An 18,935-nucleotide genomic window follows, 5' to 3' on the forward strand; every position below is an offset into this window, starting at 1 on the left:
TCCTTTGTTTAACTCAGCACTCATATTATTCAGAAAAAATGACTGTCTATAAAATAAGGTAAGAGATCTCCCAGGCCTCGGGGTCACTCCAAACATACAGAACCCACTGTGGCAGTGCCGCAGCTGCCACAGTGTTGTCTGGGAAGGGCGTTTTTGAATTATTTTTGTTACGGGGCACAGGAAAAAGCAATCCTTGGACAGTTTCATAACCGCGCATTCCTTTTAGCACATACTGAAGCCACACAACACGATCATTGTGCTCTTCCATGCTCGTCCAACGGCGACGCCATGTCACGTGAGGTCACCTCACCCAAGTGTTCGATTCACGTCAGTTACAACGAACTCGATAAGCATTTCATTTCATAACATGCCAAAATGTAAGATCTTCCCAGATTCTGAATTGTTCAGTAACATTCACGGGTTCGTGTTTTTGACGGTACACGACTCGGACATGTATCATTTGAGGCATTCCTATTTCATTAAGCTCCCTATTTCATAACTTAAATACAGTTAAAAGAGCAATAAAACCCAACTCACTCACTGACAGTTGTGTGACTAATGATAATGAACCGTATTCATTGGCTAACTGTATCTTGACCATTGAAAAATGATTATAAAATCGATTATTCGAAGACAATTTAATCTATGATACGGAAAATGACGCCATTAATATATCCTATCTGGTCAACAAACTTTATTACACAGAAATAATCAACTAAAATAACTGACCAAAAATGTTTTAGGCTGACTGAGGAATTCCTTCGGTAACTATTTTGGCAGGTAAAAGGTATCGTATGAAACAAAACATGAAATGTTCTCACGTGAGTCAGGATTGAAAAGGTGGATACATTTCCAAACCCTCAATTATTCGCATGATTTATATGACTGAATATAAAACCAGGAAGGGTATAATCAAATACATGTATATCCTGTTCAGCACGAACACCAAGACAGGGTGGACTGCAGGCCATCTACAGGTGACTGACTCACTGGACTCGTTGTTTCATCTTTTGTTCACAGCGTTTACTGAAATACTTGTTATTATTAATGTACAGCAGTTTGAACTTAAACCAATTTTAGAGACTAATTTAGGGACAGATAATTTTGTTTAAAATTTGTATGAAAAATATGTTTTTTCTATTTTAAAACTATGAGTCTAAATATTTCTTTTTGCAAGCCTCTTGCAACAATGTATTTTTGGTGGTGGACAATTTCTTATATTTCTCCAACAGTTTGAATTTTTTCAAGCATTTTCTTAGATATTATATTGTTCCCAGGCCCCCAGAATACCAACAGATCTGTTCCTTAGCTTAGTGTGTTTGAAAAACAACAAGCGTGACTATGCGAAACCAGTGTTGTCTGAGGCATATTACTGATATTCATTTCGTCCCAGCTTCGTAATACTTCCTTACGTTACATGTCCAAAGTAACTGTTTAACTCTAAGTAAGTGCTGTGCGCCGTCAGACAACGATCCCTCACGTTTTCATGGCAATTGTGGGAGTGGCGGGAGCTAGTGGTAGGGCACCACATGCTTACCCTTTTCAGGAACACCTGGTGCCATCACCGATTTTCAGTGATCCATTCATATAATTTTCACCGCTATTTTGCATTTTACGCCGAGTGGAATCGGCGGATAATCGAAATTAGTTATTCGCGGGCGTTGACGTTCTATATTTATTTTATGTTTCATCACTAAAGTAGCTCTTCCTTATGTTTCATTGCTTAAATATATTTCTTTATGTTTCATCACTAAAGTAGCTCTTCCTTATGTTTCATTGCTTAAGTATATTTCCTTATGTTTCATCGCTTGAATAGCTCTTCCTTATGTTTCATCGCTTAATTAGCTCATCCTTATGTTTCATCACGTAAGTAGCTCTTCCTAATGTTTCATCGCTTAAGTAGCTCTTCCTTATGTTTCATCACTGAAGTTGCTCTTCCTTATGTTTCATCACTTAAGTAGCTCTTCCTTATGTTTCATCACTTAAGTAGGTCTTCCTTATGTTTCATTGCTTAAGTTGCTCTCCCTTGTGTTTTATCACTTAAGTGAGTGAGTTGGGTTTAACGCCGCTTTTCACATTATTCCAGTTATATCGCGGCGTGTCAGTTTAATGTGGGAGGAAAGCCCGAAGCGATGCAGGTCTCTGACGTTTACCACTTCGGTGCAACCCACGAGCACGGGTATGGTGCTGACAAACCTAGAAACATAATCAGGTCGAACCGGGATTCGAACCCACAATCATAGGTTTCTGGCGTGTCCAAGGGACGCAACTCTGCACAGCAAATCGCGGCGCCTTAGACGACTGGGCCACCCGTGCTTCCCTTATCACTTAAGTAGCTCTTCATTATGGTTCATCACTTAAGTAACTCTTCCTTATGTTTCATCGCTTAAGTAGCTCTTCCTTGTGTTTAATCGCTTAAGTAGCTATTCCTTATGTTTTATCACTTAGGTAGCTGTTCCTTATGTTTCATCACTTAAGTAACTCTTCCCTATGCTTCATCACTTAAGTTGACCTTCCTTATGTTTCATCACTTAAGTAACTCTTCATTATGTTTCATCACTTAAGTAACTCTTCCTTATGTTTCATCACTTAAGTTGCTCTTTCTTATGTTTCATCACTTAAGTAGCTCTTCCTTGTGTTTCATAGCTTAAGTAGCTCTGCCTTGTGTTTTATCACTTAAGTAGCTCTTCCGTATGTTTCATCGCTTGAATAGCTCTTCCATTGTGTTTCATCGCTTAAGTAGCTATGCCTTATGTTTCATCGCTTGAGTAACTCTTCCGTATGTTTCATCGCTTGAATAGCTCTTCCTTGTGTTTCATCGCTTAAGTAGCTATGCCTTATGTTTCATCGCTTGAGTAACTCTTCCGTATGTTTCATCGCTTGAATAGCTCTTCCTTGTGTTTCATCGCTTAAGTAGCTATGCCTTATGTTTTATCGCTTAAGTAGCTCTTCCGTATGTTTCATCGCTTAAGTAGCTATGCCTTATGTTTCATCGCTTGAGTAACTCTTCATGGTGTTTCGATTCCTTTAATTAGTAACTCTTCCTTGTGTCATTTAAAACTGGCACCTCTCTAATGATTGAAAATCTTTCCCATTATAGAAACAAGTACAGGCAGATAACATTTCGCATTAAGGTGTACCAAATTGGGGTATAACTAATGGGGGCGAACCACGCCATGACATGTGTGGGGTTCATCAGACAGACTCACACATGTACAACTATGGAAGGCCAAGGATGTCATTCGGTTTGAATGCGTAATTCCATGCTTAAGGATGCGTGACAAAGAGACGTCCGAATTGTGACCAGTGCGTCTACCCCGGGTAAGGGAGACTTTAATCGGGCAGTAATATGATAAGTACACTGTACACGCATCACCTACCGTGGCGGGTAGGAGATGGGAGGGGCAGGGGTGGGGGAGCAAACTGGTGGGGTTAACTATGCGGGTCGCTCGATATTTGCTACAAAAAGGTGAAGGTTGCACGGAGTTACTTGTCTCGTGAAACGTTTTGAAAGCAATAGAGAGTGTATTTTATACAAAGGTTAGGTCGAGCGACTACCAACTCATATCTCATATCAGTTCCGTTGAGTAATATTTGTAAATAAATCATGAAGAAGTTATTGTGTCTGTGCAGTCTGGCGATGGTTTAAGGCGTGGAGAGTCAATGGATGTAGTAATGTTGTAATTAAGACCTAACACTGGCTTATGCGTTATGCGTCATGAACAGTGGTGGGTCATGTGCAGAGTGAAGATGTCAAATTATTTGATATATGACACAGTAGGACTGTGATACTGGATATTTCATCATATTCCTCAAATGGTTAGATAGCTTTTTAAATGATTGTTGAATCAGATATTTATTGAATCACTATTACTTAGTTAATTATCATATTTGCTGGAAGTTAAATAATCTATGAAAATCAAAATCAAGAGATAATTGTTTCACGAATGCGGTTCGTTTTCTTTGATTATTCGTTGACACAGCCTTCAGCAGTATTCCTGCTATATCAGTATTCCTGCCAATAAAGTAAAGCGAGTTTGGACCAGATACCAGTGTTTTCAAGCAACGTCCCACGCCGTCGGAATATAAAGGCACGCGATCAACCCAGCTACCGAGCTTGACCTACCTATTCGCTTTAGTCACCATAGCAATAGATTGTTGGGGGCCTATTTTAACCTGGCTCACTTCGGGGTTCACGAATTTGGAACTAATTGCCGTGGCTGGTAAATTGTTCAACAGTGACTAATCAAATTGTGTATGTTGTTTTGAACGCATAAAGACACACGGGTACATAAGGATCAGACACACGAACCGTCGGTGTAAAACACATAATCATCATAAAGATGACGCAATGCAACTACTCCTGGACCAGTCGACGAGTGAAGGACTTCAAAATATTGCTTTAAGTAGACGGTAACATGGTGGTAACAGGACGTTTGCCGACGGTGGCATGACATAAGTACGGCGGCTAAGTGTTAGGGCATGGCGACAGGCATGATGACAGCATGACCAAGGCATGACGGAAATTTAACGTCAGCATGACGTCGCAATCCCTACGGATGCATATGTATACCAGGGATACGTCGTAGATATTTGGTATGAGAAAATACAAACGCGTAACATGTCTCATGTATTTGGTATGAGAAGATACAAATGAGTAATATGTCGTAGTTATTTTGTATGCGAAGATAGAAACAAGGAATACGTCGTAGATATTTGGTATGAGAAGATGCAAACGAGAATATGTCGTAGTTTTTGTATGTGTGAAGATACAAACGAGAATATGTCGTCGGTTTTTGGTATGAGAAGAAAGACACCGGGTACATGGCTTATTAGATTATGGCATGGCTTTGCATTATTAATAAAACAAATATGTTCACACAATTCGCATCTATGGACTATGACCGAATGCCTGGTAATGAAACGTATTCATGTGATCTATACATATTTACATAAACATAAATCTCCTTAGGACATGTTTACCGAAGAACATTTGAGTCTGTCTTAGAGGTGTCATTAGGTCGCCTTTGTCGTGTATATTACACTGTAGCAACGCTTTCTTTGAAACCACTGATTCTTACGTAACTCATTAAGGTCTTCAGGAGCATCATCATTCAAGTGACTCTGGTCACGTATTGAGCAAAGTCTACTGAGGATTAGCATATGTGAATGTGCTTGAACCGTCTTTCTTCCGCTAACCACATAGCCGTGTATTTGGGTTATGGTTCAATGACATTCCTGCGGGCTCTGTCATTGAGAGCACATCACCCACAAATCCCCTAATTGCGTGTTCTACTCGTCTCGCTGACTACTGAAAGACAGGGGTGGGTAATATGTGGGAGTTGGGCACGACTATAAGTGTTCGTATTACAAGTGGCATGTTGCTATAATTTCAGACAGGTTAGCAATTGTATCTGTCTCTTATTGGAGCGGCAAATACATGTTTTGTTTAAAAAAACAATACGTTCCTTTCTAAAAGGTTTTCATAGGTTCTGTATTGGCACGTGTTATAAAGATATATCTCTCAAACTGAATATTATCAACTAAGTATGGATTCATGTCCTAAGTCATTGCAAATAGGGAATGTGTTGCCTTTAAACCAGTCTTTCTTAAGCAGTGTTTTTATTCCAGTAGAAAAGTTTCGTAATCAGTTCGTCATAAACAAGTAATTATAAAAAAGTCATTCCGATGATCAACTTGTTGTGGTCTGAATGACCGGGTTACATACATCAGAGACGTCTATTCGGATTAAACACATTGTAAATTGTTACGATAAATTTAGGTTTTGATGCGGGCCACCTGATATTCAGCATGCCACTAAACTACAACTGGACTGGCTAAAGCCAGTGTTGTCTGTCCTCAAAATCCACTACACTATTGCGTAGACAAGGCATAAAACTTAACAAGATCAAACATTAATATTATGTCGAAAACAATAATTAAATAGCAATGATAGCTGTCACAACATATACCCAGATGTTTCTTCCTATTGTTAAAAAACACCCGAGTCATAGTACTGAATATGAGACCAAAAGCCATCACACGATATGTAACTGTACTGATGTTGAACTCGCATTCTAAAGTCTACATTGTTCTGTCATTGATGCACAGCCAGACGCGGAAGTCACGAATGTTCTCGCATTTGTCATGCACGACCTTGTAGTTTGGCTATTGTTGATACAAATTGTGGCCAAGAAGATTTCCATGCTGAATGACGCATTGTATTGGAATGTGTGACGTATATATGCAGGCGATTGTGAGTAAACTTAAACAAATCTTAAAGTATGAAGCTACCGGATGCAAGTGTTTAAGTGCATGCATGGACGTGTGTTTTGGGTGGTTCGAACTGGGAGATTGGTGAGAAGAAAAAGATGTTCGTTCTCATGAACCACGATGATGACATAGAGACTTTGGCAAACAAAACATATATACATTGAAGATACAATAATAAATGGAGAATACGCAGTCGACATTTGATAGGAGCATGACATAAGTGACATACCTTTTGTCATACTTGGATCTTTATAGTATGAATCAATATGACTCCATATAAATATCGTAATCAACACACCCCTGTCGACTGTTTGGCTATGCAAATCTAAGCACGATATTTCATAGCTTGATCGATTTCCAGACACGTTGCGTTATGTCACTGCAACTCGTAAGTATACAATTTAACTTTTATATGATAGTTTCTGAAATGTTTTTAAAGTGCAATTACCCCTACCCCAACTCGAAATTGGTTAGAAATTTGTTTGACGATGTCCCTTGACCTAATCTAGGTCGTATGCATACTGATTATGCATAATCCAAATTAGGAAGTGATGTTAACCACATAATCCATAACATGTAACACCTGAAAAAAAAGCTGCCAAACTCGGTAAAGAAAATCAGTATCGATCAATCGTAATTGATATGTTATAAAAGTTGAAAAAAGAAAAAGAAACATTTTGTTGTGAAATATTTAATAGATTAGTAAGCGTTCGCCATTAAGATCCATTATAAAATGACTACCGCAATACTATTGTGTACCAATCTGCCATAATACGATGGAAAATATTTATTTCTTAAATGATTTAATCACGACACGGTAATATAAGTGAAATGTTTCCCTTACATTCATTTTAGAAAGTGAACAAATCCTATCTTCCTTATTGATATTATTCCATCTTCTAGTTTTAGTTTGGAGAAGGAGGATTTTGAGTTGACCACCTGAATGACTGCTCGCGTTTGCTGGAACTGTCCAATCAACACTTACGTAAAGGTGACACAGCGACCTAAGGAAGCTATCACGTGACTTGGAAGCCACACCTATACCAGGAACCGGTATTTCCTCGGGAATGTGGATCATGTTACATGTAAAGCTGCAACATCATTTAAACTTTGTTGCAATAAGATAATGTTGTCATTGATTCACATTGGGCGTGTATTCAAATGTATATTCCTAAGGGTGAAGACGTTCGTGACTATGGTTCATAAGTGAGTCAGGAAGTTTACACTGCCCTTGAAATGAATGCGAATGTGGAATCCAAGACTGCACCCTTCAGAAATACAGCATGGTCGTTCGTGAGAGGAATATAAAACAACTGAGGCAAATACCACACCCGAATTGGCCCCTGAGTCAAGTCGTTGCAAAACACCGGCCGCATGTGCCTTGCATAGTTGTGGACAAACTCAAAATATATTTACAAAAAGAACAAAAAAGGGTCAATTTTTATAGATAGCTATCTTCTTCTTTATCCCTAGAACACGGTCCACTGGGTTTGTGAAAAGCTATTACTACAGTAAGATATAAAAAATGTCATCCAGATTAAAGTCCTGGTGTATGTGTCCTGGTGTTCAGACCGGCTTGTTTCCGACCAGTACGACACATAAGCTCAGATTGGTTGTCTTGATGAGCGTATCTACCCGGCAAATCTGGACGCCCTAAATCCTACACATGTCTCTTTAGCGGTAATTCTTGGGCGTAATAGTAGATGAGTGCTACAGTGGAAACACGATTTTTATGAATGTATTCAAGATTGTTGAGGTCGTGAAACAATATCAATGGACGACGCTGACTTTTGTGATTAAAAAGTGCTTTTTTGGCTGGCGATATTACATTGAAGCAAATGTACAATAGTTCATTCATGAACACATTGATGTGTTACTTAGCTGATACATTAATTGATATTTTTTCACAAAATCTTATTTGAAAATGTTTTAGAAATGAACATTACATGAAAGTATTCCAGTTTAACACTCTAAAGGTTTAAACGAAAAAAAATGCCAATGGTCATGACTATAATCATTGATAAAAATCTTGACCACGCCGTGAATAGTAATTTTATGAAACCTACCTTTCCAAATCATGTTCCCTCCTGCACCAAGCCTGCACTACTGTGTAATTCCAAACAAGACGCGAAAATTGAAAATGCCCCTACTCCGTCTACTTCACAATTCGTACTGTACAAGATAATGTGGAAGCTTCTCCGCTTTACTGGTCAGGCTTGCATTATAACCTGGGTACTTCGACACCAGGAGATCCACTAAACTCTGATTTAGCTATATCAAAGGGAGGCAACTGTCATACGAGTATCGTCACGCTAAGACACTTCATATCCGGTGTCTGTGCTTAAGAAGTTAGACTCGCTACCTTTAGTGAGAGTAAGGGAGATAATCACACTGAAGCTACCCGACTGGAACCTCCACACGGCGCAGTTCGGTTAAAACTGAAGACGGAGGACATAAATAATTCAATTTATACAATCACTTTACTGTTTTTCCCAAAGAACAACAAATTAAAAACATTCATGACTTATCATAAGGATATGCAGTAATCGTCTCAAAGTTGTGACATGGGTTATCAGTAATTACTGTTTAGCAGGTGTGGTTGCATCAGGAAAAAATATTGCATTTAATTTAATTCCTTATGTTAAGTCACGAAACTCAGTAGATCAAAATAGCCGAGCCACACGCACCATGTGCTTAATATACAATGGGTCGATGTTGTATGAAGTGATATCTGTTTGCAAGATTGCATGACATAATCCAAATGAAGTATGTAACAATGGGACACTGTACTCTCATTCGAACTCCAGGATGTATTTGATGTGGATATGTGTGAAATATGCATTCTGCATAGATGCATCTGAACATTCCTAAACATGATTAGACATGTTTATGCACATGTGTCACATGGCACTGAACAAACTACACGTATTCGTTGATGACCTCTTTTTGATAAGCGACTTCAAAGGAATTTCCAACATTGGAGACGTTGCTTGTCAATAGGATGAGCGATGCTATACCACACTATGACGTTTACATGAGTATTTACACATCCTTACTCACTGGCCTTTACTTTTATGCAAATACATTAAAACGAAGGGTTTCAAATGTTCTGTTGACAGTCTCGTCAAATGCATGTACAGTAAACTACGGTTATAACAAACTCAAAGGGACCACCAATTTTAGTTCGTTATAACCGTAGTTTGTTATAAGCATATATAGCATATATACAACAAAATTCCGGGACTAAAAATAAGTTCGTTATATCGGTCAGTTCGTTATAAGCGTGTTCGTTATAAACGTAGTTTACTGTACAACTTTTTACTTCATCTCCTGAGAACGGTATGGTTACTATGAGTTCCATTTACGATGGAATACCTGGGCTCACTTGCACAAAGCGATCTTAGCGCTAAGACTATCGTAAACCTATGCTAGAGTATGGGAGTTACGATCATCCTAGCGCTAATATCGCTTTGTGCAAGTGGGCCCATGTACACTTTACACTTACTTCTCTATTTCTGCATTAAATTTGAACATTCGAATGATTAACGAGAAACTTGTCACCTACCTGTGGGGACAACACACAATAACTATTTATACAAAACATACCGACGCACAAGTTCCAAATACCTTGGCTGGCTGCTGCTGACACAAAACTGACACGGCGGAGACTACATGGATACCACAGGGACAAACAAATATCACATAAAAGGATCAACGTCATTGGCAGCGTTATTTCCAACTTAATGGTCCCCACACGATTTTCCTGTACACAAATGACCCATGTATTGTGCCTTCGGATTGTTTGCTATATCAAAAATGGATCGAGATAATCAGCGTTTTATATGCATATTGTACTTTGTTACTCTCTTTAATATACCCTGTCCTCACTCAAATTATTTGCTTTTTTAGATGCTTTTCTGCATTATACATGTAACAAGATATAGCCCATGATAGGTTATTCAATTTTGTTTCTTACATCATTGAAAAAAAATCAGTTAATTCACAATCAGCGCAAGACATCAATTCAATTATATTATATAGATTCATAGATACATCAGGGCTATCTGAGCTATACAAATCCACGATGAGCCTTGGTTAAACACTTGTAATATTCTTTTCAAATTTGGTTACATATTTGTATGATGGATTTGTTACATGGAATGTCACATTGCCGTGTGATTCTTGTAACATGATTATATACCCGAGGAAAATGCTGGGAAGAGTTGATATGTCGAGGTTGTATACGGGCCTATTCCAAAGGATTTTGTATTTATGATTTTCCACGACGCCCTCTACATATTGCGGGTCGTACCATGGATGGACCTCTATGTCAAAACCACAATCATTGCGAAGACGGTAATACAATGATCGAGCCATCCCATCATGTCGCTTAAGATACTGTTTCTATGCCAAAGCTGGGCATAAACTCACATTATTATTAGTATTAGAAGTATTAGTAGTATTAGTAGTATTAGTAGTAGTATTAGTAGTATTAGTAGTAGTAGTAGTATTAGTATAATTATTAGTATTAGTATTAGTAGTAATAGTAGTAGTAATAGTAGGTGTTGTTGTTGTAGTAGCAGTTGATAATAATAACCCCCATTTTCAGTAGCAGGAAGCCTTGTGAAAAAAGTAGGGTAAATTACAGTGTGGAAAAGAACTGAGAAATGACAAGGTTAGCTACGGTGCTTGACTTTCATTGACCTAATTCAAGTCCCAGATTATCATTGATCGGTTTTAAGCACCAAGCATCACTTCTAACATTCCATGGAAGAATTCCATATGGGGCAGGATAGTTCACCTTTTCGCGAACACCTGGTATAAGCACTATTTGATTGTGATTCATAAACACCTGCTTATGCTACAGTCTCAATCGTCGATCTACTCTGTTTTAGCAGAATTTCTTATGAGTATGGTATGTTTTTTTATGACCACATCAAGCTCACACGCCGTTTGATAATTGAGACATTGTTAAAAGTGGTGTAAAGCTCAACGCAATCACTCTGGCGCTCACACAGCTTCATTGCTCCAGTTATTGTTCCAGTATTCAAGCAATTGCTACGAGTTGAACCGATGAGTGACCATGAAATGTTTTTCATAAACATGAAGCAAACATTCGACTCTGAAGACAATGAATCGCCGAGAGTTTATTGTGCCTTTTAATAAGGCGCGGTAGGTCATCTACCTGTCATAAACCTCATCTATTGTGTTCATTGATCGTGTAAGCCTGTTAGTTTAACACGTGCTTAAGAAATAACTGCCACATTCAGTGAGGACACCTCCAGAAAACAGAAATCAGAATTATCGGGCTATTTCATACAACAATATCTCCTGAAGGCAGGTTATTCAGACCCGCTGGAATATATTATCATGAAGCGATGCTAATGTCCAAATTATCCGAATGCTTTTGTGCATAAAGTTTACTTGTGGAAATGTATGGTACTCAACGAAGACAACTCCCAGTTGTAGACGTATACTATTTCGTATTGCTGAATTTAATCAGATTGATGTGTAAATGATCATGATTTATTGCCTTGACAGTTATTTGAAAAATAATTAGTCCATAAACAATTAAAACAAACCAACTTTTTAAGGAATATTGTAACAAATATTGAATACAAAGGCAGCCTGATGCACTATTTTTCTGGACCTGGTTCATCATAGATGTCCAGCTATTCATCTGGTTCCTATTTTTTATAGTTATCTTCTATACATTTTTAGTTGTTAGTGAATGACACAAGTGTTATAATGCTTATCAATAGCGAGTCCTGTAGGTTTAATATCGGCACCCACAACCCCCATACACACTCACATAAAACCTGGTCCGCACACTGTCCTATATGCCCGACTCCTACAAAATATGTATGTACTTCGTGAGAATGATACTGACAATGGCCAGTGAGTAATATGGCTCGTATTCCATTACTATGTGTATTGTGAATTGCTAGTTCATAAGGATATCGTGTGGCAGAACTTAAGATAATGCATAAATATAAGTTGGGTTACATAAATGTAGGTGCGTCGTGTATGTGTGTATAAAGGCTGCCCTGTAATTTACTATCTGCAGAACTGAGGGTGCATCATGTACGTATTCCTTTGGAAATAATACACCATGAGCATCGTTATCAAATCATCTGAGTCTAACAGTTCATTAAAAGTCACAATACAATTTATTCATTCAACGTTAATTCATCTTCAACACTGTCTAGAGCAGAGACAATTTCAAATATCTAAAACGACGTTGTTAATATTCACAGATTTCCATACAGAGAAACGTTGATCAGCCGTCGAATCCGGCTTATTTGACTTCAAATCCGCAAAACGGTACCTTTTATACCTTCTATTTTTATCCTGGCCATATATGGCATGGACCAATTACAATACTCCGTCATGCTGACAACATACCCTGATGTTAATCAGTTGTTACCGGGGACCATCTCAAACACAACTTAAGCCTTGTTACAAAGAGTTATTGTAAACTGAGAGTCTTGCGTAACAGAGACACAATAACATACTTCACTGACTATAATTTTATCTCCTATACGTCGATCGGAGTCGTGTGAAATGTTGATCTGTACGCTCAGATTGTTTTCTAAGAGTCTTTTGTGCACACCCAGCCTGTCTGAGACCAGGAAGTACCCCTAAAATACAATGAGCTCGCTATATACAAACAAGGGTCCTTGGCCATTGAATGTTGCTACCCAGTGACAAACACAAAACTGACATTCAAAAGTGTATGTGATTAGTTTTTTACTATCATATGATTTGGGAGACCATTCCAAATGAATACTGATATACGGTAGTTGTTTATAAATGCATCTTTTGAATTGTTTTATGCTTTTATGTACATTTATAAATGACATAGTTCCAACTGGAACAGGGCCTCGTTCCACAAAGCGATCTTAGTGCTACGTTGATCGTAAGCCTATGCTGAAGTATGGGAGTTACGACCAACTTAGCACTTAGATCGCTTTGTGGAACGGGTTCCAGGACAACTTTATTACACATATTCCCCTGAAGTTAGGACTCTTTAGGGCCGGGTATTGAGTCTACTCCCTTGAGAAACATACCCTCTGTGTGGCTGTAACCTGACCTTATCGGGATACGCATCATGGTATCAGATTGCCAATGTGCTCAACACCTATTATCTTGGCCATAATACCAGCATTGTCAGCTCACGGAAAACTAGTCAAGTGTTACTTGGCCATGGGCAGTGCTGGAGAGATTCCTTGCTAGAGGAGTTAAGAGGGTGGGACATTGAGGGTGAGAGACATAAACTAGGGGTAGAGGTGGGCGTGTGTGTTAGGGTAGGGGTTGGGGGATGGGGTGGGAGCGGCGGGGTGGGAGGAGAGTTGCAGGTACATGTACATCTTCTATGACAGCATTGATGGAACCGGCTAGGATATTATGGGGTGGATGTGGGGGTATTTAGCATTCGGGATTCGTCAGCGGGGCATTTCTGAGCTTTGGATTTGGTTACGAACTACGTTCTGAATGCCCTGATGCACAGGTATTAAAGCTTCGTTTTGACAACAAACAGGGAGCGGCGTATGCCCAAGTGATCACATTCCCCTGTTGTCATGCTTCTGTGGTTGTTGTGGTGAATATACTCAGTTCCCCTTTCAAAGTAGAGTATCACCAAGGAAACCGTGTTTTTTTAAGTGATGTCTTTGTTGATTATCAGAATGTTGTGTTCCTGTGCGACATTCCTCTCTTCGCAAAGTCATTGCTAAATGAACATCCTGCAAAAAGTATCACACACGCAAATGCCAAGTTCTGCGGGCATTTACGTTCTCTCGATAAAGAAGATTAATCATACATTACATTGATCTATGGAAGATTAATGTAATTCTATCGATTGTTTTCATGTATTGTTTGTTATCCTGCGTATCGTTTTCGCTGACGATAGACACCAGCCACGTGATAGGTAAAAATAAAAAAATATATCCATCCTTGATTACCCACCGAAAATGAATTCATTGGGCGTGAAGGGAAAAATATAGTTCAAATGTATATGAACGGAACACTGAAAATCAGTGATGACACCAGGTGTTTGCAAAAAGGACAAGCATGAAATGTACACGAATTACAAACTGACACTACATCGAGGAACATTCATAACAGTGATATTGTCAATGTGATTGTTGAAGTGGGGATGGTAATGGATGAAAAAAGACAACCAGATAACAGCTACCATTTAGGTGGATTAGAGTCAGTAGACCCTTTTTGAAACGTTAATGAACCCTTTGTTTAGCTAGAAACATTTGCGATCATTGATGAAAAGTTTTCGAACCCTTCGGGAGTTGCTTATGAACCTAGGCTGAACCCTTAGGCAATCGTGCGTGAACACTTGACGAACCAAGCGCAGCGTTAAACCAAAATATTCACTTCCTTACGCTTTTGAAAAACCTTCGAGAAATGTTTGTTTAACGTACTTCGTGAGCCCTCAGTGTCCTCTTGGTGAAACGTGTGTGTGCTGTTGGTGAAATCTTTAAACTGGAGCACATGTATATATTTTAGATATTAATGTTAATAAAACTGTTATTGTTTCATGCCGCAATATTTCAGTTATATGACGGCGGTCTGTAACAATCAGGTTTGGACCAGACAATCCATCGATTTACGCAGTTGGGATACTATGACATGCATCAACCAAGTCAATGAGCCTGACCACCCGATCTCATTAGTTGCCTCTTAGGACAACAAGCATGGGGTTCTGAAGATCAATAACAACCGGGATCTTCACGGGTAGTAAATAATAATGAAAATGATCATTCATTATTAGTGAAGAATGCAAAACTCCAACTTATATTTAAATTCTTGACATCTCGTTCATACTTGAATTCTTATCACGTCTTCAATATTCAGAATTCTTATTTCCTCTGTAATATTTATAATTCTTATTTCCTCATTAATACTTCGAATTTTTGTTCCCCTCTTAAATATTTATAATTCTAGTTATATTTATAGTTCCTGTTACAGTTGTAAAATTTAGAATATTGATTCCTCTTAATTGTTCAGAATTCGTGTTTCCTCTTTAGTATTTAGAATTCTTATTATCTCCTAAATATTTAAATCTTGTTTCCTTTTTAATATTTAGAAATCGTATTTCCTCTTTAATATTTAAAGTTCTTCTTTCCTCTTTTATGTTTAAATTAATTTTCGTATTTCTCTTAAAAAGATACATTTCTTGATTCCTCTATAATATATATAATTCTTGTTTCCTCTTTAATATTGAGAGTTTTTATTTCATCCATAAAATTCATATTTCTTATTTCCTATTCATTATGTATAATTCTTGTTTCCTCATTAATATTTTCAGTTCTTATTTCCTCTTTAATGTTTATATTTCATGTTTTATCTTTAATATTTGTTCCTTGTTTCCTCTTTAATATTTAGATTTCTTGTTATTTCTTATATACTGAACAACAAAAGTTCCTGTGACATTGAATAAGATTTAATGCAAAGTTATGTTTTCTACAAAATCTGAAGCAATGTCCGTTTGCAACAGATAAAAGACTCCTGGGAGTGTTCAAATGGTTTAATTTGCCATACTGACTTCAGAAAATGCGTGATTTCATAAATTAAACATGAACATGTCAAAATGTCAATTTACAATCAATAGCGTTTGTGTCCACCTCTGGTTTGCGATGCAAGCAACACATCTTCGTCTCATGGAATGGACCAAGCGTCGCACAAAGTCCTGTGGGATATCTGTCCATATCTGCTGGAGCATGTTTCGAAGTTCCTGGAGTGTCTGTGGTTGACGTGGTTGACGTCGAAGGCGCCGATCCATCTCATCCCACATGTGCTCGATTGGTGAGAGATTAGGGAATGCTTTTTGCAGTCACTGTTGCTTGCTGGAATCGATTTCGTAGGTGTGTTGTTCGAATCCAGTTGTCCTGTCGATTATTGGTTAGGCGTGGCCTGCCACTCCGAGGGTGGTCTCTGACTGCATTCGTCTGTTGCCAAAGTTGCCATAAACACCAAATGGTGTTTCTATGGGCGTTAAGTTGACTATCAACATCACGTTGACTCGATCCTGCTTCAAGGATACCAATGGCTCACAGACGCTCATTTTCGGACAGGCGTGGCATTTCGAAATGTTGAATAATTGCGTAATTGTATTGTTTTTCTGAGTGGTTGTTGTCAGCACGATGCTAAACAATGCGTATTGAATCCCGTGAACGCACATGATTTTATACCCATTCTTGGGTAGGGAAATGCATGGTGCTTACGTAAAAGTCAACCTTTACATTGAATGCATGCTTTTCTGTAGCAGTTGCGTTTTTGTGACTTGATTCCATAAATGTACTGCAATATTGAAAACCAAACTTTACTTATTTGAAAAATACACTAAAATATTGGTGTCATAGGAACTTTTGTTGTTAAGTATAGTCGAAAGTAGCCTCCACAGGTTCTGATTTGGGAACAAAAAGTTACAAGGAATTATATAATAACTAACAGTAGGGAATTAGTTTCTGGTGTTCTGGGCTTGGGTTACCTAAGCGCCTCAGTAACTACAGGATGCATGGATGGCTCAGTGGCCTAAAGCGCAACATTTCGGTATGCAGAGGTGCTCCCCTTAGATGCGCCAGGATGCGCTGATTTTAGATTCGCCACCAATATGATCCCTTGACAGTACCATAGCCGTGCTCGTAGATGTAGTAAACCTGTACGAAGTGTGTAACAGTCCTCTCCTCTGTCATTATGAAAGACATGTAATAGAACTGCATTATTGTTCAAGTTGTCTTCATCGTTATGAATAATATCAATCACTGATTTTCCTGGCCATGACTCGGTTGTTTATAGCTGCCGTGACTCTGGCAATATTCACCCAAACGCTAAGCCTAAAGAACAAGGTTTCAAGTTTAACCCCACGAACATTTGTAGATGTTAAATACTGAAGAAAAAAATCAAGTTCAAGCATCAAACTTCCTGATGGGCTGTTTATTGTACTCCGTTGGATGCACATGGTTTTTCACAAAGAGGCTAATGTTGCTGCTGTTAGATCATGGTTGGCTTCTGAGAGTATTTAAACATCGCTGTTATTTATTGTTCGTTCCGACGTCGGTGTCGGAATGTCGGAAAAACCGAATGTGTTGAAAACATAAAAACTTATAATTGCTTACCAACGAGGAAAAATATTCAAGGTCACATTTTGTATATATAAAAGGCGTTCAGTCAAGGCTGTACGCTGACCCGGTTACGATGACATTAACACACGAACAATCTTTATATGTTTGTATACTAGTATTTGTGATACAGTGATATATCACGATGACATTGTAAACAATGTGTGGAAGGCTTCCTTCTGTTAGTGTAAAATCATTTGTTCAAACCATGCCAGGCAGTTCATTATTCGAATTTGACAAAAAGTGGAAATTTGACGGTGCCAAATCTGGTGAATACGGAGGATGTTCAATTAATTCAAAGCCAATGCAGGCATTGCGACAACATACTTGAACAATACACCTTCAGTGAGCTTTCCATGATGTTTTGCCTTGATATTATCAACCAGTTGCCAAAGCAGATCAGCATAACATTTGTTATGAATAGTCTGACCTTTCGCGAGGAAGGATTCCCAGGGAATCCGAAGCCATCACCTTGCCAAAGGAAGCCCTCTTCGGAGAAGTAGAGTTTAAATGTTTCCATTGATTTGTCTGTTGTTTAGTCTCTAGCTTATAGAGGTGAACCCAAGATCCTTCCATTTGCTCAACAAAACCAACTGGGTCTTCTTTGAAAAGACGTACATTCTCACGAGAGATGACGAACCTTGAGCATTCTGATCATAGGGTGATCAGGAGCCTTGGAAAGAACCAAGCGCGCTGAAAACTTTGTCATGCCAAGTTCATTCCTCAGAATGCCCTCAACACTCTCTTGAAGGTCTGGTTGACGGTTGGATCATCTTTGAGGCCCTCTATTTCCCCTCTTGAGGTGATGTGAAACGAAGACTTCGCGTCTAAGATTATTGCACTTTTATAGCGACGTGCATTCCCATGTGTGTGGCTGCTTGTACTAGTCTGGTATGACGCGACCGGGTATCGAACCCTAGACCTTCCGCTCTCCAGGCTGACGCTATACCATAAGACCACGGAGCTCGAGGCAGCCCCACTCCCTCTTGAACTGCGTTGTCTACCTCTCAACAGTGGCAAAAGAACTGGCACCATCCCCATCAGATGACACCATGCCTGATGCATGTCCTTTCTGTTGGAGATACTTGATTACAGCGCGGCAGGGGGCACGGCTGTGCAGAGTTGCGTCCCTTGTGCACGTCAGAAACCTATGATTTTTGGTTCAAATCCCGGTTCGCCCCGATTATGTTTCTAGGTTTGTCAGCACCATACCCGTGCTCATGGGTTTCACTGAAGTGGTAAACGTCTGAGACCTGCATCACTTCGGGCTTTCCTCCCGTATTAAGCTGACACGCCGTGATATAACTCGAATACTGTTAAAAGCGGCGTTAAACCCAACTCACTCACTCACTACAGCGCGGTAGCGAATTTTCATTACCAGAGGTTTACCTTCATGCAACTTCTAAAAGCTAATCTTCCAGGCCAAACATGAACAACGACGACAAAAACAACGGTTATTTAAGAAATTATTTTATTACAAAACAATTCATATGTCATTTCACAAATATGATTAAAAAAGTTGTCATA

This window comes from Haliotis cracherodii, unplaced genomic scaffold (genome assembly GCF_022045235.1).
Source record: "Haliotis cracherodii isolate W230 unplaced genomic scaffold, xgHalCrac1.p SCAF_16, whole genome shotgun sequence".
Taxonomy (NCBI): Eukaryota; Metazoa; Mollusca; class Gastropoda; order Lepetellida; family Haliotidae; genus Haliotis; species Haliotis cracherodii.